The sequence below is a fragment of the Gorilla gorilla genome, chromosome X (genome assembly GCF_029281585.2).
Source record: "Gorilla gorilla gorilla isolate KB3781 chromosome X, NHGRI_mGorGor1-v2.1_pri, whole genome shotgun sequence".
NCBI classification, from domain to species: Eukaryota; Metazoa; Chordata; class Mammalia; order Primates; family Hominidae; genus Gorilla; species Gorilla gorilla.
Window position 1 is genome coordinate 44,678,033 of NC_073247.2, and position 23,595 is coordinate 44,701,627.

At 37.4% G+C, this 23,595-nt stretch overlaps 1 long non-coding RNA gene across 1 annotated transcript in view; it reads left to right on the top strand.

Annotated features, from left to right (window-relative positions):
* The window catches only part of LOC134757897 (uncharacterized), a 559,232-nt gene that overhangs the window by 410,049 nt on the left and 125,588 nt on the right, over nt 1–23,595 (top strand). The window lies entirely within an intron of this gene.

The window sequence follows — 23,595 nt, forward strand, 5'->3', positions numbered from 1 at the left end:
ATTATAAGTACATTTAAAAGATTGATAGAAACAAGTAAAATAATTATTTATCCATGTATTCCAGTTCAGGGGGAGAGTGGCTGGTGCATACCTGGGAAGCTCAGGGAGCAAGGCCGGAATCAGTCCTGGCCAGGATGCCATCTCATAGCAGGTCTCTCTCTCTCTCTCTCTCTCTCTCTCTCTCTCTCTCTCTCTCTCTCTCTCTCTCTCTGTCTCTCTCTCTCTCACACACACACACACACACACACACTCTTACACTGGGACAATGTAGACACCCCAACTCACCTAACATGCACAATTTTAGGATGTGGGTGGAAATGGGAGTACACGGAGTAAACGCATACAGACATGGGGAAAACGTGCAAACTCCACACAGACAGTGGCCCCTCTGGAAATTGATTTTTTTCCTCATCAACGTTATAATGAAACAACGTTGAACAAATCAATGTTGAAGGAACGATATTCGAGTATACTTATATATGCATAGATTTAAATTTTGTTTATATGTATTTCTTATGTATTTATTTATATGCATTCATTCTACCAGCAGCGGGCTTCATTTTGAATCTCCAGACAGGATTCTGAATTTTTGCTTAGGAAGGCCACCTTTGTTCAAAGCAGTTCAGTGACTGTGTTATTGAAAATGATACATCTGCTTTCTAGATCTTTTTTGAGCCTGGTTTTATTTCTGTGCTCAGGTTTCATGTATCTAACTTCGATTTGGTTTTCTTTGCTTGCTACCAAGAGAAACTTAGCTAATAAATCTCATTATCAATACACCTTTATCGGGTTCTATTGTAATTATTTATAGTGAAGTGAATAGCTCCTCTGGGGTAGCAAATGACATTTTTCACTTTATTCCTAATAGAGTATGCTGAAAGGAAAAAGCGTGAAAAATGAAAAGGAAAAAATAGAAAAAATTGCCTCCATGAAAATAGAAGTGAATGCTGCTATCGCAGCCACTCCTTATCACCTGGAAATGTGTTTCTATCGTCATTTATGGGGTTTTAATTCCTTAAACCAGCTTTTCCTTTTTTTTTTTTTTTTTTTTTTTTTTGAGACAAGGTCTAACCCCGCCACCCAGGCTGGAGTGCAGTGGCACCATCACGATTCACTACAGCCCCACCTCAGCCTCCTGAGTACCTGGGACTACCGGCCCACACCATCACACTTGGCTAATCTGTGTATTATTTGTAGAGATGTGGTTTTCTCATGTTGCCCAGGCTAGTCTCAAACTCCTGGGCTCAAGAGATCCTCCTGCCTCGACCTCCCAAAATGCTAGCATTACAGGCACTAGCCACTGCACCTGGCCTTAAACCTGTTTTATTAGACTCTGTTCCCTATCATCATATCACACAAAATAGCAATAGGTGTTCAGTGAAAAAATGGATTTGTGGCAATATTTTAAATATATTTGTATTTATATATAATACATAATTATATATTTTGTATATATAAGTATGTATAAATATTAATATATATTTATATATATTATATATAAATATAAATTATATATATGCAGAACATATTTGTGTTTATTAAATTAGCAAATTTTTTTGCTTTGTTTTCAGTTTATATTTTTTACTCTAGGAATTTTCAGTCTTCAATATAAAAATATATTTTGTGAATTTACAACAGGAGGATAAAATATTCAGCATTTTCCCAACTTCCTAATCATGAGATGCTTTTTCTACCAAATTTTACAGAACAATACTCCAAAGAAAATAACTCGGTAAACAACATCAAAGAATCTCATGGCGTGTTATTCCAGAAGCATATACCTGGCAGCTTAACGGCTCTTTCACTGAGAAGTCATTATGCAAAACTTGCTTTTGCTATGAAAATTCCAGCACAGTAAATTTCAAAGCAAAAAGTGGAATTCAAGCCCCTCAGCATGAGTGTGTGTAGATAACACACAGAACCATTTTGTTTCCTGATGGAATACTCCTAACACTATATTTCTTTTCTGTTATCCTCTAATTTTCATTTTTAAATGAATGGTTTCTGAGAATGATGACATTGATATTTATCTAATACTTAAAGTTGAGAGGTGGTTTAGTGCTCCCACATAGCTTATACTCCTTCCTTTCTCTACCTATATATTCATCTTATCAGCAGGAAAGTTCTTCCTTTTGATTTTCCAAGATTGCTCATTTTTGGTCAGTAATACATCCTTTGGACAAAAGCAGTCAGTGCCTTAACTCTTTTGGAAAACAAATACCTGTTTCTTTTCTCACCAAAGCATGCTGAAATTCCTCAAAATTCTGGCACTGAGCTATGAGAAAAAAAAATAAGGCACATATGGCTTACAGTATTTTAATAATAAAGTCCTGGAATGTTAAATAAATATACAAGTAATGTGCAGCATCTTATAGTCCACCTGTTTCCTCCAGTAGAGATCATCAGCATTATCTATGTCACTATTCAATTTTGGATGGACATCCTGTTGCAGTGCATTCCTCTCTAGGTTCAGCAAAGGACATGTTAAGCTTCTCTCCAGCCCTAAAATGCATGCTGTAATTCTATAAATTGAAACTGTGTTATTCCCAAACAATATTGAACATGAAGCAACACCTAACCATAAACTCTTGTAGCTGTTTTAATTTAAATGTATCCTCACAGCTACTTTTGGGTATACTTATATTCTTATAATTCCAATGAATTTGATAAGGTACTTATTTTATTCCCAGGCAGACATTAACATAATACAGAACTATTATTTTCTAAATATAGAAAATATGTAATCATTTTTATAAATGATTATTTTATCCTAGAAAATAACAAGGTGATTAAAAATGCTTTTTCACAAGAGCAGCGTTTGAGTCTGGCCTATCTTACTAACCACAACTTTCATTTGTCTGCTGTTTGGCTGTTTAATTCGATTCAACAAACATTTGTTCTTAATAAATGAGTTGGTGCTAGGGAGTCAAAGTTAAATGAGACATGGAATTGGCCCAGTTAAGTGAGATGTATTACCAGTTTGCCAATTTTTTAAGAGTAAAACACACATCCAATATGAGGTTATTTTAATGGACAATTAAATCAAGAGTGAATTTAGGAAGTGTTTTCATTTATAATTTTCCATTCAATGTTTATTAAAGAGGTAATGCTACACAATCATTCAATGAACTTTCACAAACAGTAATGAAATAATTTTTACTAGGTTTGTGGAAGAACGTAGGCCAGTTACTCTTCGTATCAAAACAGTGGACTCTAAACAAATCTAAAGCATCATCGTAATGACAATTATCTGAGTAATTTATAATATGGAAATAATGTAGGAAGGAACTACCTATTCCTGATAATGAGGGGATGTTACCTAAGGGAGAGGGAGATTTTGAGCAATAACTCAACACAATGTAATAGATGAGATTTTGGCAAATAAGGAGATTACAAATTGGTTTACATATTTTATGATATTTTTGCCCTGAGACAAAGAATGCACTTGGAAGTATGTTATCCTCGTGTGGATCACACAGGAGTCTTCTAAGGGACTGGTTTAAAAATATGTTTTCAAAACTAGAAATAAGTTATTTCTACTGTGGATATGAATCTGCAAGAAATCTATTGGTAAAGGTAATCTAAAAAAAAATAGGGCTTCCTAAATGTCAGCTTTTTATACCAGAAAAAAATACAGGTACTAGTTAAAGTCTTTTACAGTATCATGACTTGCTTTCACTAATGAAAATAGCTCACAGTTATTGAGAGCTTGCCATGTGTAAGGCACCAGCTTAAGTCATTTATATAAATTACCTCATTTCTGCCTCACAGCAACATAAAATGTGGTGCTATTGTTATACCCATTTTACAGATGATGACAGTGAACTCAGAGAAATTATATTAATTCCTAATGTCTCAAAAGTAGTAAGTGGCAGAGGCGAAAATTATCTCAAGACATTTTAAAATTTGATTTATAATTTCTCTGTTTCTCCATTGGTGGTTCAGGTGCATGCTGTGTAATTTCCATGTATTTATGAATTTTCTAAAATTCCTATTGTTATTTATTTCTACACTCATGCCATTGTCAGAAAAGATATTTAATGCCATTTCCACCTTCTTAAATTTGCTAAGACTTCTTTATGGCTTAACATTTTATTTATTCTGGAGGTATTCTCTATGTGCTTGAGAAGAATGTGTATTCTGCACAATGCAGTACATCTATTGGATGTACTGCATTGTGTATATCTGCTAGGTCCATTTGGTCTAAGGTGTAGCATGTGTCCAGTGTTTGGTATTTATTTTCTTTCTTAAAGATTTGTCCATTGCTGAAAGTGGATATTGAATTCTCCTACTGTTATTGTATTACAGTCTATCTCTCTCTTCATATCTATTAATATTTGTTTTATATATTTAGGTGGTCTGATGTTGGGTGCATATACATTTACAATTGGTATAGCCCCTTGATGAATTGACCCCTTTATCACGAATGACCTTCTTTCTCTCTGGAGGGAGTTTTTTACTTAAAACTATTTTTTTATACATATATGTAGCTATTTTTGTCTTTTGGTTTTTATTTACATGAATATATTTTTCCATCCCTTCACTTTTATTCTATGTGAGTCCTTACAAGAGAAGTTAGTATCTTGTAGGCAGTGTGTGACTCGGTAATTTTTGTTGGCCATTCAGCCACTCTATGCCTTTTGATTGGAGAATTTAGTCTCATTTACAATCAAGGTAATTATCAATATGTGAGGACTTACTGTTATCATTTGTTTATTGTTTTCTGGCTGATTTGTGGACACTTCATTCTTTTCTTCCTCTATTGCTGTCTTTGCTTTGTGGTTACCACAAGGCTTACAAGAAACATCTTATAGTTTTAAAAGGCTACATTAAAAAAAGTTTCATTATAAGTACAGGGGTACATGTGCAAGTTTGTTATATAGGCAAACTTGTGTCATGGGAGTTTGTTATACAGATTATTTCATCACCCAAGTACTAAGACTAGTACCCAGTAGTTATTTTTTCTGATCTTCTCCCTCTTCCCACACTCTGCCTTCAAGTAGGCCCCAGTGTTTGTTGTGCCCCTCTTGCTGTCCATGTGTTCTCATCCTTTAGCCCTCACTAAGTGAAAGTATAATGGCCTCAAGCTCCATCCATGTTCCTTCAAAGGACATTATCTCATTCTTTTTTATGGCTGCATAGTATACCATGATGTATATTTAGCATATTTTCTCTATCCAGTCATCCGTTGATAGACATTTAGGTTGATTCCATGTCTTTCCTATTGTAGATAGTTCTGCAGTCAACATTTACGTGCATGCATCTTTACGTTAGAACGATTTATATTCCTTTGGGTATATACCCAGTAATGGGATAGCTGGGTTGAATGGTAGTTCAGTCTTCAGCTCTTTGAGGAAGTGCCACACTACTTTCCACAATGGTTGAACTCATTTATGCTCTCATTAACAGTGTATAAGCATTCCCTTTTCTCTACAATTTCACCAGCATCTGTTATTTTTTGACTTTCTAGTAATAGCCTTTCTGACCGGTGTGGGGTAGTATCTCATTATGGTTTTGATTTGCATTTCTGTGATGATCAGTGATATTGAGCTCCTTTTTATATACTTGTTGGCTGCATTTATGTCTTCTTTTGAAAAGTGTCTGTTCTTGTCCTTTGCCCATTTTTAATGGGGTTGTTTAATTTTTTTCTTGTAAATTTGCTTAAGTTCCTTACAGATGCTAGGCATTACACTTTTGCCAGATGCATAGTTTGCAAATATTTTCTTGCATTCCGTAGGTTGCCTGTTTATTCTATTGAGAGTTTCCTTTGCTGTGAAGAAACTCTTTAGTCTAATAAGATCTGATTTATCAGTATTTGTTTTTGTTGCAATTGGTATTGGTGTCTTTATCATGACATCTTTGCCAGTTTCTAATTCCAGACTGGTATTGCATAGGTTGTCTTGCAGGGTTTTTATAGTTTGGGGATTTCCTTTAAGTCTTTAATCCATCTTGTGGGTTTTTTAATATAGTGTACAGTGTAAGGAATTTTGTGTGTGTGTGTGTGTGTGTGTGTGTGTGTGAGGAATGGGTTCAGTGTCAATCATCTGCATATGGTTAGCCAGTTATCCCAGCACCGTTTATTAAATAGGGTGTTTTTCCTCATTGTTTGTTTTGTCTGCTTTGTGGAAGATCAGATGTATGTAAGTTTGCAGCATTATTTCTTTTTTATATAGCATAAGGAACGGGTCCAGTGTCAATCATCGGCATAGGTCTAGCCCATTGTCCCAGCACCATTTATTAAATAGGGTGTTGTTTGCTCATTGTTTGTTTTGTCTGCTTTGTGGAAGATCAGATGTATGTAGGTTTGCAGCATTATTTCTGGGCTCTCTATTCTGTTCCTTTGTTCTGTGTGTCTGTGTTTGTACCAGTACCATGTTCTTTTAGTTACTGTAGCCCTGGAGTATAGTTTGAAGTAAGGTAACATGATATTTCCAGCTTTGTTTCTTTTGCTTAGGATTGCTTTGGCTAATTGGGCTCTTTTGTGGTTCCATATGAACTTAAAAATTTTTTTTATAGTTTTATAAATGTACTTTTAGGAATAACATAGATTCTGTAAATTGCTTTGGGCAATATGGCCATTTTAACAATATTTATTCTTCCTATCCATGAGCATCAAATGTTTTTCCATGGTTTTGTCACCCCTGATATCTTTGAGCTGTGTTTTGTAATTCACAGAGTGGAGATCTTTCACATCCACTGTTTGCTGTATTTGTAGGTATTTTATTCTTTTTGTGGAATTGTGAATTGGATTTTATTCCTGATTTGGCTCTGAGCTTGGCTATTGTTGGTGTATAGGAATGCTAGTAATTTATGTACATTGATTTTGTATCCTGAAACTTTGCTAAAGTTGTTTATCAGCTTAAGGAACTTTTGGTCCAAGGCTATGGGGTTTTTCCATATAGAATCATGTCATCTCTAAACTGGGATAGTTTGACTTCCTGGCTTCCTATTTGGATGACTTTTATTTCTTTCTCTTGCCTGATTGCTCTGGACAGAACTTATAATACTACATTGAATACGAGTGATGAGAGAGGGCATTCTTGTCTTGTGCCAGTTCTCAAGGATAATGCTTCCAGCTTTTGACCATTCAGTCTGATATTGGCTATGGGTTTGTCATAGATGGCTCTTATTATTTTGAGGTTTGTTCCTTGAATGCCTAGTTCTCTGAGAGTCTTTAACATGAAGACATTTTGAATTTTGTTGAAAGCCCTTTCTGCATCTATTAAGATGATCACATGTTTTTTGTCTTTGGTTCTATTTAGGTGATAAATCACATTTATTGATTTACATATGTTGTAACAATCTTGAATCCCAGGGATAAAACCTGCTTGATCATGGTGGTGCTTTTTGATGTGCTGCTGTGTTTGGTTTGCAGTATTTTGTTGAGGATTTAGCATAAAAGTTCATCAAGGATATTGGCCTGAAGTTTTCTTTCTTTATTGTGTCTCTGCCAGGTTTTGGTATCATGATGATGCTGGTCTCATAGAATGAGTTGGGGAGGAATTCCTTCCACTCAGTTTTTCAGAATCGTTTCCATAAGAATGGTACAATCTCTTCATCATACATCTGGTAGAATTGTCTATGAATCCATCTGGTCCTGGGCTTTGTGGGGTTGGTAGGGTATTTATTAGTGATTCAATCTTGTTGCTCATTTTTGGTATGTTCAGGGATTCAATTTCTTCTTGGTTCAGTCTTGGGAGAGTGTATTTCTTCTAGATTTTCTAGTTTGTGTACATAGAGGTGTTCTAACTAGTATCTGATGATGATTTGTATTAACATATTTCTATGGAGTCAGTGGTAACATCCTTTTTGTCTTTTCTAATCATGTTTATTTGGATTTTCTATCTTTTCTTTATTAATCTAGGTAGCAGCCTATCATATTTTTTTTCAAATATTCAGCTCCTGGCTTCTTTGATCTTTTTAATGGTTTTCTGTCTCTCAATCTCCTTCAGTTCAGCTCTGATTCTGGTTATTTCTTGTCTTCTGCTAGCTTTGGGGTTGTTTTGCACTTGTTCCTTTCATTTGTAATGTTAGGTTGTTAATTTGAGATCTTTCTAATGTTTTAATGTGGGTGTTTAGTGCAATATATTTCCTTCTTAGCACTGCCTTAGCTGTGTCTCAGAGATTCTGCTATGTTGTGTCTTTGTTCTCATTCGTTTCACAGAACTTCTTAATTTCTGCCCTAATTTCATTATTTACCCAAAAGTGTTTCATGAGATGCTTGTTGAATTTCCATTTAATTGTAAGGTTTTCGGCAATTTTCTCAGTCTGGATTTCTATTTTTATTGTTTGTTGTCCAAGAGAGTGTTTGGTATGATTTCAGTTCTTTTTTATTTGCTGAGGATTGCTTTATCTCTGATTGTGTGGTTGATTTTAGAGCATGTACCATGTAGCAATGAGAATAATGTATATTCGTTGTTTTGGGGTGGAGATCTTCATAAACCTCTATCAGGTCCATTTGGTCCAGTATATAATTTGAATTATACTTCTGTCATTTCAGTCATCTCAGCTCAGTTAAGAACCCTTCCTATAGAACTAGTGTTGTTGTTTGGAGAATAGAAGGCACTCTGACTTTTTGAGTTGTTAGAGTTCTTGTACTGGTACTTTCTCATCTTTGTGGACTGATGTTCCTTCAGTCTTTAAAGTTGCTGTCCTTTTGTTTTTGTTCTGTTCCTTTATCCTATTTGATTCCCTTGGGAGTTTGGTAGTGGTATAATGTGGGTTCAGTCAACTGGCTTTATCTCCGAAAGATTTTAGTTGTGGAGTGAGGCTCAACTCAGGAATCCTGGGCTGCATGCCCTAACCCTGGGTGAATGTTACCAATCCTGGATTTCTTCTCTGGCCCCTCAAAGTTGGGAAGCTGTGCTAGAGGGGCTGAGGTGCTCCCAGGCTGCTGGTCAGAACACTCCAATGGGTAGTGCCACCCAAAGCACTTAGTAGGGAGGTGGCAGCAGTACCAGTTTTTGTTTGCTCATGCCAGTGACAGTGCAGCAGGATACTGGCCTCTGTGCAGATTTTCACAGTAGTGGTTGGTGTTAGCATGGCACAGCAGGGCGTGGTGCCCCCTACTAGTGTCTGTGTGAGCATTTGTGCCTGTGGTGGTGTTAGCATGAGGGCGGGGTTCTGGTGGGCTCAGGGCTGTGTGCGCCCTCTGTTCACCATCACACGGGTGGCTGTGGCTGTGGTTGCTCAGGGTGAGGGTGGGTCCGCTGGTCTCCATGCCTAGTTTTACACTAGTGGCAGTGTTGGCACAGGGGCTAGGTGCTGGCGAGGGTGAGGCTGGTGGATTCCATGCCCAAGAATGCTCCTACAGCGATAACAGTGCAGTGGGGGTGGGGAGCAGAATGCACTAACACTGGCAGCAGTGGCACAGCGGAGTGCGCATGCACACATGTGCTTGCAGGGAAGGGAAGGCCAGGTCCTTTTGGACACACGTGCACTGGCAAAGAGATTTGGGGGTGGTTGTGGGCAAGTGCATACAGGCAAATTGCCACAGGGGAGGCTGCAGTGCAGGAAGTGCTGACTGGCTGGTGTGTGTCCTCAGGTGCTGCTCTGTTGGAGCTCTCTGTCTGTGAGGTGCATTCTACCAGCACAGGAGCTATGATGTGGGACCCCAGGAGGTCCTCCTCCCCTGGGCACCTGAGACTGCACAGCAAGCAGGTATGGCCTGGCTGGGACTCCCAGGAGAGGCCAGTAGACTGAGGGGTGCTCAAGTCAGACCAGCCCCATCTCATGCGCACGGCCACCGTGTGGAGTTGAGATCTGTCAGTTCCCCTAGGACTAAAGTCTCCTCTGGCAGCAAGTTGAGCCTAGGGAAATCGGTGTCCCTGCCTATACTCCATTACAGACATTCCCGCAACAAACCCTCTGGGCTCACACTGGCTGGAGTTCCGCCCTGCCCCTTCTCTAAGCAGCTCTCTCTGCCAAATCAAGTGTCCATGGTGGTCATAATTTATCCTTCTGTCAGGATTGCAGAGGCTCTTGGTGAGAGTGAGTTGCTCCCTGCTAAAAAAGGATATTTTAATCTGATAACAACTTAACTTTAATTGCATACAAAAACTTTACACACTTTTACTTTCTCACACATTAAAAATGTTTGCTATAAATAGCTCTTATTATTTTGAGATATGTTCCATCAATACCTAGTTTATTGAGTGTTTTTAGCATGAAGCGGTATTGAATTTTATTGAAAGCCTTTTCTGCATCTATTGAGATAATCATGTGGTTTTTGTCATTGGTTCTGTTTATGTGATGGATTACATTTATTAATTTGTGTAAGTTTAACTAGCCTTGCATCCCAGGGATGAAGCCGATTTGATTGTGCTGGGTAAGTTTTTTGATGTGCTGAGGATTCAGTTTGCCAGTATTTTATTGAGGATTTTGGCATCGATGTTCATCAGGGTTAGTGGCCTGAAATTTTCTTTTTTTGTTGTGTCTCTGCCAGGTTTTGGTATCAGGATGATGCTGGCCTCATGAAATGAATTAAGGAGGATTCCCTCTTTTTCTATTCTTTGGAATAGTTTCAGAAGGATTGGTATCAGCTCCTCTTTGTACCTCTGGTAGAATTCAGCTGTGAATCTGTCTGGTCCTGGACTTTTTTTGGTTGGTAGGTTATTAATTACTGCCTCAATTTCAGAACTTGTTATTGGTCTATTCAGGGATTCGACTTCTTCCTGGTTTAGACTTGGGAGGGTGTGTGTGTCCAGGAATTTATCCATTTCTTCTAGAATTTCTAGTTTATTTGCGTAGAGGTGTTTATAGTATTCTCTGATGGTAGTTTGTATTTCTGTGGGATCGGTAGTGATATCCCCTTTATCACTTTTTATTGCATCTATTTGGTTTTTCTCTCTTTTCTTCTTTATTAGTCTGGCTAGAGGTCTATCTATTTTGTTGATCTTTTCAAAGAACAGCTCCTGGATTCACTGATTTTTTGGAGGGTGTTTCATTTCTCTATCTCCTTCAATTCTGCTCTGATCTTAGTTATTTCTTGTCTTCTTCTAGCTTGTGAATTTGTTTGCTCTTTTTTCTCTAGTTCTTTTAATTGTGATGTTAGGGTGTCGATTTTAGATCTTTCCTGCATTCTCATGTGGGCATTTAGTGCTATAAATTTCTCTCTAGACACTGCTTTGAATGTGTCCCAGAGATTCTGGTACGTTGTGTCTTTGTTCTCATTGGTTTCAAAAAACTTCTTTATTTCTGCCTTAATTTCGTTATTTACCCAGTAGTCATTCAGGAGCAGGTTTTTTAGTTTCCATGTAGTTGTGCGGTTTTGAGTGAGTTTCTTAATCCTGAGTTCTAATTTGATTGCACTGTGGTCTGAGAAACTGTATGTTATGGTTTATGTTATTTTGCATTTGCTGAGGAGTGTTTTACTTCCAATTAGGTGGTCAGTTTTAGAATAAGTGCAATGTGGTGCTGAGAAGAATGTATATTATGTGGATTTGAGGTGGAGAGTTCTGTAGATGTCAATTAGGTCCTCTTGGTCCAGAGCTGAGTTCAAGTCCTGAATGTCCTTGTTAATTTTCTGTCTCATTCATCTGTCTAATATTGACAGTAGGGTGTTAAACTCTCTTGCTATTATCGTGTGGGAGTCTAAGTCTCTTCGTAGGTCTCTAAAAACTTGCTTTATGAATCTGAGTGCTCCTGTATTGGGTGCATATATATTTAGGATAGTTAGCTCTTCTTGTTGCATTGATCCCTTTACCATTTTGTAAAGCCCATCTTTGTGTCTTTTCATCTTTTTTGTTTTAAAGTCTGTTTTATCAGAGACTAGGATTGCAACCCCTGCTTTTCTTTTGCTTTCCATTTGCTTGGTAAATATTCCTCCATCCCTTTATTTTGAGCCTATGTGTGTCTTTGCACATGAGGTGGGTCTCCTGAATACAGCACATCGATGGGTCTTGACTCTTGGTGGGAGTGTAAATTAGTTCAACCATTTTGGAATACAGTGTGGCGATTCGTCAAGGATCTAGAACCAGAAATACCATTTGACCCAGCAATCCCATTACTGGGTATATACTCAAAGGATTATAAATCATTCTACTATAAAGACACATGCATATATATGTTTATTGTGGCACTATTCACAATAACCAAGACTTGGAACCAAACCAAATGCCCATCAATGATAGACTAGATAAAGAAAATGTGGCACATACACACCATGGAATACTATGCAGCCATAAAAGATGATGAGTTCATGTCCTTTGCAGGGACATGGAGGAAGCTGGAAACCATCATTCTCAGCCAACTGACACAGGAACAGAAAACCAAACACTGCATGTTCTCACTCATAAGTGGGAGTTGAACAATGAGAACACATGGACACAGGGAGGGGAACATCTCACACCTGGGCCTGTTGGGGGGCGGGGCACTAGGGGAGGGATAGCATTAGGAGAAATACCTAATGTAGATGACGTGTTGATTGGTGCAGCAAACTATCATGGCACATGGATACCTATGTAACAAACCTGCATGTTCTGTACATGTACCCCAGAACTTCAAGTATAATAATAAAAAATTTTTTTGAAGTTTGATATCACAATTTATATCTTTGTATATTGTATATCTGTGATGGTTAATATTAAGTGTCAACTTGATTGAGTTGAAGGATATGAGGTATTGTTTCTAGGTGTATCTGGGTGTTTATGGGTGTTGCCAGAAGAGATTAACATTTGAGGCAGTGGACTGGGAGAGGAAGTCTGCCCCCCTCCCCAGGAAGACCCACCCACAATGTGGGTTGGCACCATTCAACCCGCTGTCAGCATGGCTAGAAAAAGCAGGCAGAAGGAGGTGGAAGAACCTGAATTGCTGAATCTTCTGGTCTTCATCTTTCTCTCATACTGAGTGCTTCCTGCCCTCAAGCATCAGACCCATGTTATTTGGCTTTTGGACGCTTGGACTTACATTGGTGGTTTGCAGGGGTTCTTGGGCCTTCAACCACAGAATGAAGGCTGTATTGTTGGCTTCTCTACTTTAGAGGTTTTGGGACTCAGACAGAGCCATTACTGGCTTCCTTGCTCCTGAACTTGCAGATGGCCTATTGTGGTACTTCACCTTGTGATCGTGTGAGTCAAGTCTCCTTAATAAACTCCCTTTCATATATATATATCTCCTATTAGTTCTGTCCCTCCAGAGAACCCTGTCTGATACAGTATCCCTTAACAAATTATAATAGCTATTTTTATTTTTAATAGTTTTATTTTTTAACTTTCATACTAAAGAATAATGGTGGTCATTTATATGCCACCCTTATAGTATTATAATGGTATATTAAATTTGACCATCTACTTTCTTTTTCCAGTGAGTTTTATATTTTCATGCTTTTTTGTGTTACTAATTTGCATCAGGTTCTTTCAGTGTGTAGAAGTCCCTTTAGCATTTCTTGTAATAATGGCCTGATTGTGATGAACTCTCTCAGTTTCTGTTTGTCTGGTTAATTCTTCATTTCTCCTTCATTCTGGAGGACATCTTTGACAGATACAGTATTCTTGGTTGACAGTTTTTTTTTTTTTAATTTAGCACTTTTAATGTATCCTCTCACTCTCTCCTGGCCTATAAGTTTTCTGCTTATAAATCTGCTGCTAACCTTGAACTTCCTTATATGTTATGTCCTTTTCCCTTGCTGCTTTCATGATTCTTTCCTTTGATTTTTGACAGTTTGATTATAATATTTCTTTGTGTCGTCTTGTTTACATTGAACCTGTTTGGAAATCTTTGGTCTTTCTGTAGTGGGATATTTATATATTCTCCAAATTTGGAGAATTTTCTGCTATTATATCTTTAAATGAGCTTTGTACATCTTTTTCTTTTCTCCTTACATTGATGCCCGCTCTTTCGAAAACATGGGCAATTATTTTAGTCTTTATAAACTGGCTTTGTCTGGGACAGCCCTCTGCCAGTCGGCCCATCCAGAGATTCTGAGCAAGCTGCCTGCATGTCTGGAGGTAGGCTTGCTGCTGGAGTCATTGTGCAGCCTGGCCTGCTGCCTTGGTCAGCAGGTGGGAAGGCCTGGCACCTGGGTCTGCAGTGTTGGTCCTGAATCCTGGATTCATTGGGGTGGACCTGTTAATTGCATCTGTAGAGATGGGACTAAAGCCTGAGACCATGAGAATGGCCCAAAACCCAGTATGTGTGGAGGCTGGCCTGAAGTCTGGGCCCACAGGGGCTGATATGACATGGGGGTGAACCCTTAACTTTAGTCCTCAAATGCTGGCCTGGCAGTGGGGCGTGTCTGTACCCTAAGTCTGCAATAGTACATGTGGGTCTTGAGTCCATAAGGGCTAGACTGGAGTCTAGGTTTTCAGGGGTGTTCATGCAGTCTCAGTTCATAGGATTCAACCTGACAAAGCAGTTTCCTGGAGTGGTTCTGGACCTCGGGTTTGCTGGAACAGGCCTAGACCTGTGTCTTCTGGAGCCTGGGTTTGCCCTGATGCTGGGGCTGGCATGGAGCCTGTGTCTATGGGGGCTGCCCTGGAGAGTATGACTGTGGGTGTTAGCCTGGATCCTATGTCCACTGATGCTGGTCTGGAGAGTTGTTGTGCAGGTGCTAGCCTAGAGGCTAGGTCTGTGAAGGCTTGCCCTGTGGGGGATGGCCGGGGACCTGGGTACACACATGCCAGTCCAGAATTGTGATCTACTGGGACCGGCCTGGATTCTGGGTCTGCTGGATCAGGCCTAATCCCTGGGTTGCTAGAACATAGTGCCACAGGTGCCAGTCTGGAAGGTTGGGCCACAGAGACCAGCCTGGCACTGGGAAGGCATGGAATCTATGTCTCTGAGTGTCTACCTTGTATTTGAAGTTGGGCTGCTGACTTGGTGCTAGGACAGGTCTGAAGCATGGGGCCATGAGGGCCACCTCAGTGCTGAGAATAGTCCAGAGCCTGGGGCCACTGGGTTCAGGCTGGCAGTGAGGTGGCTCTGAGACAGACTCCATCTAGTATGCCTAGTACCTGAAGCTACAGGATCTGGCCTCGAGCTGAGGTGGCTGGAGGCTCAGACACAAGCACCTGTGTAGAGTCTGGGGCCCTGGGGTTCTGCCTAGCACTGGGTTTTACTGGGGAATTCTCAGTGTTGGGGTCCAAAGCTAGGACCGTTGCTTACTTCCTTCCCCTTCCCCCATATGGAGGGTATCTCTTTCCATACTGTGCTACCGCAAGTTGGTAGAGAGGTAATGAGGGTAACGTGAAGCTATTATTCCTACTCTCATCAATGTGACTTTTCTTATTTCTTTGATATACTAAGGTGCTATAATCTATCACCTGTCATTTCTGAAGATATATTTGTACATGATAATTGTTCATATTGGTGCTTTTGTAGGGGCACAAGTGCTAGACAGTCCTGTTTGCTGACATCTGTCCCTTCGAGCTTGAATTTAAATACATGCCATCTAACCTGAGATCCTGGACACTTAACCATTGTTCTATATGGTAATGAGTAAATCGGAAATTTCTAAGCCCTATGATTATGACAATGTGACATGATCTGTTGTGAGAAGTTAGTAGGGGAGAGATCCTAGAAGCCTGATTTAACAGAAATCTCAGTCCAGTGAGATACAACTACAACAGGTTCAATCAGTTAAGTGCCAATAACACAGATTGAGATGACCAAAAGTCTGAAAAGTCAAGGATTTGGGGGATTTGTCTAAAAAGGGCAGTTAATTTGAACATAGAGCCAATGCCTGTCGTCTTCTGCTTTGTATTAAAGTAATTGCACAGGTCTTAAAAAGGTGAACTGTGGCTTTGATTGAGCAGGAGTAAGCTGCTGGGATCCTTTTAAGAACTTCGTTAGAGATATACAATAAAGATAGAAAGATTAAATGTAAATAAGAAGGGGTTATTTTAGATGGCTAGTAGATCAAGCATATTTTAACTAGTCAATATAATACTTAATAAAAAATAAACAGCACATGAGTGAACATGGATTTTTCAATCCAACATTCTGTGATTAGTAACAGAGTATAATTAACATGTTGCTACCAATCTGAAACTCACATTTTGAGAAAAGCTTTTCAATTCCTTCATTCCTCCAGAGGACTCTAGGAGAGTACAAGGAAACATGTTTTTTTTTTCTTTTTGCTACATTCTCCCAAAGTTTGCTTTTCTTTTTTCTAGTTCTAAACATCATACAGTTGAAATGCCAACTGTATAATGTTAGTCATCATTCAGTTATTATGTTACTGTTAGCCAATGAAGTTAGAAAGGATGAATTTGTGACAGGATACATCCACATGGTTACCAATACTTTCTATAAAAATGAATCTAAGGCTTTTTTTTTTGTGTCGGAGAAAACTAAATTCTGTGCTTACCCAAGAAGAGGCAATTCACAATGTAGGTGAAAGGGGTGAGCAAATCTGGGAGACCAAGGAAGAGATATTGAAATTGTCTATTTTGGGGTTCATACAGGATAGAAGGTACATGTGTATAGGATTGTAATGAAGATTAATAGACTAGACAGAACAAAGGAGGTGAAGAACAAGTTCACAAAGAGTGAGAAACATGGAAAGGTGGAAATATTCACTCTGAAAGTTGGATGGTGGTGCTCTGCTGTCAGAGAAGTGGAAACTTAATAATGAGTAGAAGGAGAAAAGTGGAGATTGCTAGAGCTAATAAGGTCTAGGAAGTAAGTCAGGAGGTTATCCGAAGTGTTATTAGCATCAATGTGGACTCTTCTTTCTGTATCTAGGCAATCTGCTCTGTGCTGTGAATTCCATGCCTGCAAGATGCCAAGACCTTAAATAATAATTATATGATACATAATAAATTAACTACATTTCCATATCACTTTATAATGTGATGTCACAGTGGACAATATCTCTTTCTTCTCAGGAGCACATTCATTCAGATGTTTTCTCTTCTTCTCTGTGAAAGCATCTTAAGACTGTGAAAGATGAAGTCAAGATATTAGATATTAAAATATTAAGACGTTTGCAACATTGGAAAATTTGTGTATGATAGTATCTTTTGGGTTTGAGTAAAATCATTTTGAAATTGGCATGTTGAAAACATACATCATCTCACTGATTTGGGGCCTGAGGGTATTAAGAATAAATGGAACATAAAATATATATGAACGGGTTACTTAAAGAAAGCAAGGAGTTCTGGGATTGGACTTCACTCCTTCAAATGATTTTCATGAACTCATTTGGAAGACAAATATTTATGTTTAGTCTTAGGTAACTAAGTCCGTCAAGCCATAGAACAGCAGCCACCAACAGTTTGTCATGGCCAAGCAGCAGCAGTTCAGTGGCTCTGAGTGGTGAAAGGAACATGACATGAGTGTGTTTATGGAGATTCCAGAACTACATTCTTAATGCTACCTGAGTCAACAATTCATTTGCCAATTGTATAAAATCCCCAAGTACTGCTGATTTATGTATGTATGTATGTATGTATTTTATTATACTTTAAGTTCTGGGATACATGTCCAGAATGTGCAGGTTTGTTACATAGGTATACATGTGCCATGGTGGCTTGCTGCACCCATCAACACGTGATCTACATTAGGTATTTCTACTAATGCTATCCCTCCTCTTGCCCCCCACTCCTGAACAGGCCCCGGTGTGTGATGTTCTGCTCCCTGTATCCATGTGTACTCATTGTTCAACTCCCACTTATAAGTGAGAACATGCGGTGTTTGGTTTTCTGTTCCTGTGTTAGTTTGCTGAGAATGATGGTTTCCAGCTTCCTCCATGTCCCTGCAAAGGACATGAACTCATTCTTTTTTACGGCTGCATAGTATTCCATGGTGTATATGTGCCACATTTTCTTTATCCAGTCTATCATTGATGGGCATTTGGGTTGGTTCCAAGTCTTTGCTATTGTAAATATTGCTGCAAAAAACATACATGTGCATGTGTCTTTATAGTAGAATGATTTATAATCCTTTGGGTATATACCCAGTAATGGGATCACTGGGTCAAATGGTATTTCTGGTTCTAGATCCTTGAGGAATCACCACACTATCTTCCACAATGGTTGAACTAATTTACACTCCCACCAACAGTGTAAAAGCTTTCCTATTTCTCCACATCCTCTCCAGCATGTTGTTTCCTGACATTTTAATGATCACCATTCTAAAATGTGCAAGATGCTCTCTCATTGTGGTTTTGATTTGCATTTCTCTAATGACCAGTAATGATAAGCTTGTTTTCGTATGTTTGTTGGCCACATAAATGTCTTCTTTTGAGAAGTGTCTGTTCATATCCTTCACCCAATTTTTGATGGGGTTGTTTGTTTTTTTCTTGTAAATTTGTTTGAGTTCTTTGTAGATTCTGGATATTAGCCCTTTGTCAGATGGATAGATTGCAAAAAGTCTCTCCCATTCTGTAGGTTGCCTGTTCACTCTGATGATAGTTTCTTCGGCTATGCAGAAGCTCTTTAGTTTAATTAGATCCCATTTGTCAATTTTGGCTTTTGTTGCAATTGCTTTTGGTGTTTTAGTCATGAAGTCTTTGCCCATGCCCATGTTCCAAATGGTATAGCCTAGTTTTTCTTCTAGGGTTTTTATGGTTTTATGTTTAAGTATTTAATCCATCTTGAGTTAATTTTTGTATAAAGGGTAAGGAAGGAGTCCAGAATGACTACTGGTTAAATAACGAAATTAAGGCAGAAATAAAGAAGTTCTTTGAAACTAATGAGAACAAAGACACAACATACCAGAATCTCTGGGACACAAATAAAGCAGTGTCTAGAGGGAAATTTATAGCACTAAATGCCCACATGAGAATGCAGGAAAGATCTACAATCGACACCCTATCATCACAATTAAAAGAACTAGAGAAGCAAGAGCAAACAAATTCAAAAGCTAGAAGAAGTCAAGAAATAACTAAGATCAGAGCAGAATTGAAGGAGATAGAGAAATGAAATACCCTTCAAAAAATCAATGAATCCAGGAGCTATCTTTTTGTAAAGATTAACAAAATAGATAGACCTCTAGCCATACTAATAAAGAAGAGAGAAAAATCAAATAGGCACAATAAAAAATGATAAAGGGAATATCACCACTGATCCCACAGAAATACAAACTACTATCAGAGAATACTATAAACACCTCTGCACAAATAAACTAGAAAAATCTAGCAGAAATGGATAAATTTCTGGACTCATACACACTCTGAAAACTAAACCAGGAAGAAGTCGAATCCCTTAATAGACCAATAACAAGTTCTGAAATTGAGGCAGTGATTAATAGCCTACCAACCAAAAAAAAAAAAAAAAAACCAGGATCAGACAGATTCACAGCTGAATTCTACCAGAGGTACAAAGAGGAGCTGGTACCATTCCTTCTGAAACTATTCCAAAGAATAGAAAAAGAGGGAATCCTCCCTAACTCATTTTATGAGGCCAGCATCATCCTGATACCAAAACCTGGCAGAGACACAACAGAAAAAGAAACTTTCAGGCCAATATTCCTGATGAACATAAATGCCAAAATCCTCAATAAAATACTGGCAAACCGAATCCAGCAGCACATAGAAAAGCTTATCCAGCACGATCAAGTCAGCTTCAACCCTGGGATGCAAGACTGGTTAGACTTACACAAATTAATAAATGTAATCCATCACATAAACAGAACCAATGACAAAAACCACATGATTATCTCAATAGATGCAGAAAAGGCTTTCGATAAAATTCAACACACCTTCATGCTAAAAAACACTCAATAAACTAGGTATTGATGGAAATATCTCAAAATAATGAGAGCTATTTATGAAAAACCCACAGCCAATATCATACTGAATGGGCAAAAGCTGGAAGCATTCTCTTTGAAAACCGGCACAAGTCAAGGATGCCCTCGCTCACCACTCCTATTAAACATAGTATTGAAAGTTCTGGCCAGGCAATCAGGCAAGATAAAGAAATAAAGCGTGTTCAAATAGGAAGAGAGGAAGTCAAATTGTCTCTCTTTGCAGATGTCATGATTGCATATTTAGAAAACCCCATCGTCTCAGCCCAAAAGCTCCTTAAGCTGATAAGCAACTTCAGCAAAGTCTCAGGATACAAAATCAATGTGCAAAAATCACAAGCATTCCTATACACCAATAGCGGACAGACAGAAAGCCAAATCATGAGTGAACTCCCATTCACAATTGCTACAGAGAATAAAATACCTAGGAATACAACTTACCAGGGATGTGAAGAACCTCTTCAAGGAGAACTACAAACCATGCTCAAGGAAATAAGAGAGGACACAAACAAATGGAAAAACATTCCATGCTCATGTATAGGAAGAATCAGTATTGTGAAAATGGCCATACTGCCCAAAGTAATTTATAGATTCAGTGCTATTCCCATCAAGATACCATTGACTTTCTTCACAGAATTAGAGAAAACTACTTTAAATTTCATATAGAACCATAAAAGAGCCTGTATAGCCAAGGCAATCCTAAGCAAAAAGAACAAAGCTGGAGGCATCACACTACCTGACTTCAAACTATACTACAATGCTACAGTAACCAAAACAGCATGGCACTGGTACCAAAACAGATATATAGACCAATGGAACAGAACACAGCCCTCAGAAATAATGCCACACATCTACAACCATCTGATCTTTGACAAACCTGACGAAAACAAGCAATGGGGAGAGGATTCCCTATTTAATAAATGGTGTTGAGAAAACTGGCTAGTCATATGCAGAGATTTATTTTTGTAATATAGGACATAAAATTCGGTATTTATTGAGGTTTAAAATATCCATCTATGCTTATCAAGCTAGATACATTGACTTTTGCATTGTAATTATAAAATGTGTAAATGTGTATCATTGTTCTTACTTGATAATAAAATATTTGGTTATCTCATTTTTGTTAGAACAGAGTAATGTATTTAACATTAAATATAAATTAGAATCTAAAGTCTACAGTGGGAACTAAAATTACTGTTAGAATTTGAAAAATGAGGTAATATTTATGATATTATAGCTATTTATTACTGGGCTTCCTATTCAAAGACAATTCTGCTGATGGTGATTATAATCTTTTAATGATGGTATGATTAAGATGCAAATGTGTAAATAGAAATGTAAGGTTGTCTTGCAGTATCTTCTAATTTTTTGACTACCATAATATTTTTAAAGATGTTCTGTTAGCAAATGTATATTGTTATTACATTGACACAAAGGAATATATTAACACAGAAGAGAACAGTGGCACAAAAATCTGTCTAATATTTGGATCCTGTATCTAAAACAAAAAGATTATTTTACATTAGGCAAATTTAATAGTTCTTTTTATTTTTAATACTATGAATAAAAATTATTTTATATGTTATATGCAGTACATATATGTGAGAAAAAATATTTCTATTCTTTCACTCGGACGTTCAATTTTAAAATATTGAGATTAAATATTAAGCATCAGTTGTATTTTCTTAAAATTTTATAAAATTCATTGGTATCATAAATGGGAAAAAAATTACAAAAGTAAAAATAACCATAAAATTAAGGAAGTTATTTCTTACAAATATGACTCTTCCTCATACCTATTTTAGAATACATAAGTAAAAAATCTCTTCTCTTAAATATCTATATAAGTCACTCTTATTATTACTTGTTAATGACAATGTGCTTTTATTTGTAACTATCTCTAAGACAAAATAGATTATATATTGACTTAAATATGTCAAGGGAAGACTTCCCATCAAAATATTAGATCTCTTCCATTTCTCCAAAGGCTTCTTTGCCAATTTTAGTATTAGACATTAGTGATTTACCTATATTAATTATAATTCATTTACCCACATATAACTTACTGTTTCATTATTTACTGAAATATTTATCTTCACATAATACAGCCATGAACCGCATAACAACGTTTGGGTCAATTGCATATTTGAAGGTGTTCCCATAAGATTATAATGGGGCTGAGAAGTTCCTATCACCCAGTGATGTCTTGATGACCTTGACTTTGTGTAGACCTAGGCTAATGTGCATGTTTGTGTCTTCATTTTCAATAGAAAAGTTTACAAATTAAAAATAAATAAAAAATTTCAAAATAAAAAAGCTTATAAAATAATATAAAGGAAGAAAATATTTTTGTACTGCTGTACAACATGCTTGTGTTTTAACTTATTATCAAAGAATCAATTTTTAAAAAAGTAAAAATTTTATAAAGTAAAAATGTTACAGAAACCTAATGTAATTTATTACTGAAAATGAAAAATATGTTTTAATAAATTTAGTGTAGCTTAAGTTTAAAGTGTTTTAAAGGTCTTCAGTAATGTACAGTAATGTCTTAGCCCTTCACCTTCACTCACCATTCAGTCACTGATTCACCCAGAGAGACTTCCGGTTCTCCAAGCTCCATTCATGATCAGTGCCCTATACAGTATACAGTTGTATCATTTTTAAAAATCTTTAATAGCATATTTTTACTGTACCTTTTCTATGTTTAGGTATGTTTAGACATTCAAATACTTACCATTGTATTAGGATTGCCTCCAGTATGTACTACAATCACAAGCTGTACAGGTTTGTAGCAATAGGCTATACCATATAGCCTAGATGTATAGTAGACTATACCATTTAGGTTTGTGTAAATGCACTCTGTGATGTTTACATAACAACAAAATTACCTAACAATGGATTTCTCAGAATGTATCCGCTTCTTTAAGTGACACATGACTGCACTGTTTATGAAATATATTCCTTAGTATCTATTTGAATGTAATGGTATATCAATGAAATAAACTGATAAATCTCTTGACTGATAAAGTCCATTGTGACACAAGTGTCTATTGCCAAGGTGCCTTGTGTCCTCTAGCCTGCTGGAGTCACCTTGGGCTTTAAGATTGAAATAAAGCAAGTCACATTTCACGCTGTATAAAATCCAGTGTCCATAGCATCTCTGAGGATCTTTGGAAAACTCATTTTTCTTCCTCATCTCTGGTTTTATTTTCTTGCCCCCTTTATCTTGCATGTCTCATTTGTATCTTACCTTTTGTTAAAGCCATCCTTCCACATACTGACGTCCAAACGTATCTACTTCCTAGACAATTTTGGCAGCCCAAATTGATGCTTCATTATACATAGTAATTCGGTTATCTTTATAGTCTCCCAGAGAGTGCCCTAAAGATCTCTTCTATCATGTTCACAGCATTATATCAAGGTATTTTCTGTAACAAAGGGCTATACACAGAATGAGAATATGCCACAATCTTAGGAGGCAAACATATCTGTAGCCTGCTATGATTTTAAATAGTATTTTTCTCAGCTACACATTTAATTACTTGATACTATGACACCTTTGATGGTAAAAAAGCATCACAAAATTAGTGACAGTTTTAAATGAGCAAAAGAACAAAGGCCTAAAAGAAGAATATTTTTACATTGACTACATTTTGTCGCAAATTCTTGTAGAAGTAGAATTTGCCATGGATCTTCCCACTCCAATTCCAACAAATCTTTCTGCTACACTATTAGAGCAATTTAGAAAATACGAGATGTAAAACCTAAAATGAAGTATTTATGTTAGCTATAAACAACATGATAAGAGCATATTCAGTGGTTGAGAAATGTAATCTCAAGAATATGTGTGTTCAACTGACACAGAAACTTGATAATGTCATTTCTGATAGTTGTTAAGGAAATGCTTCA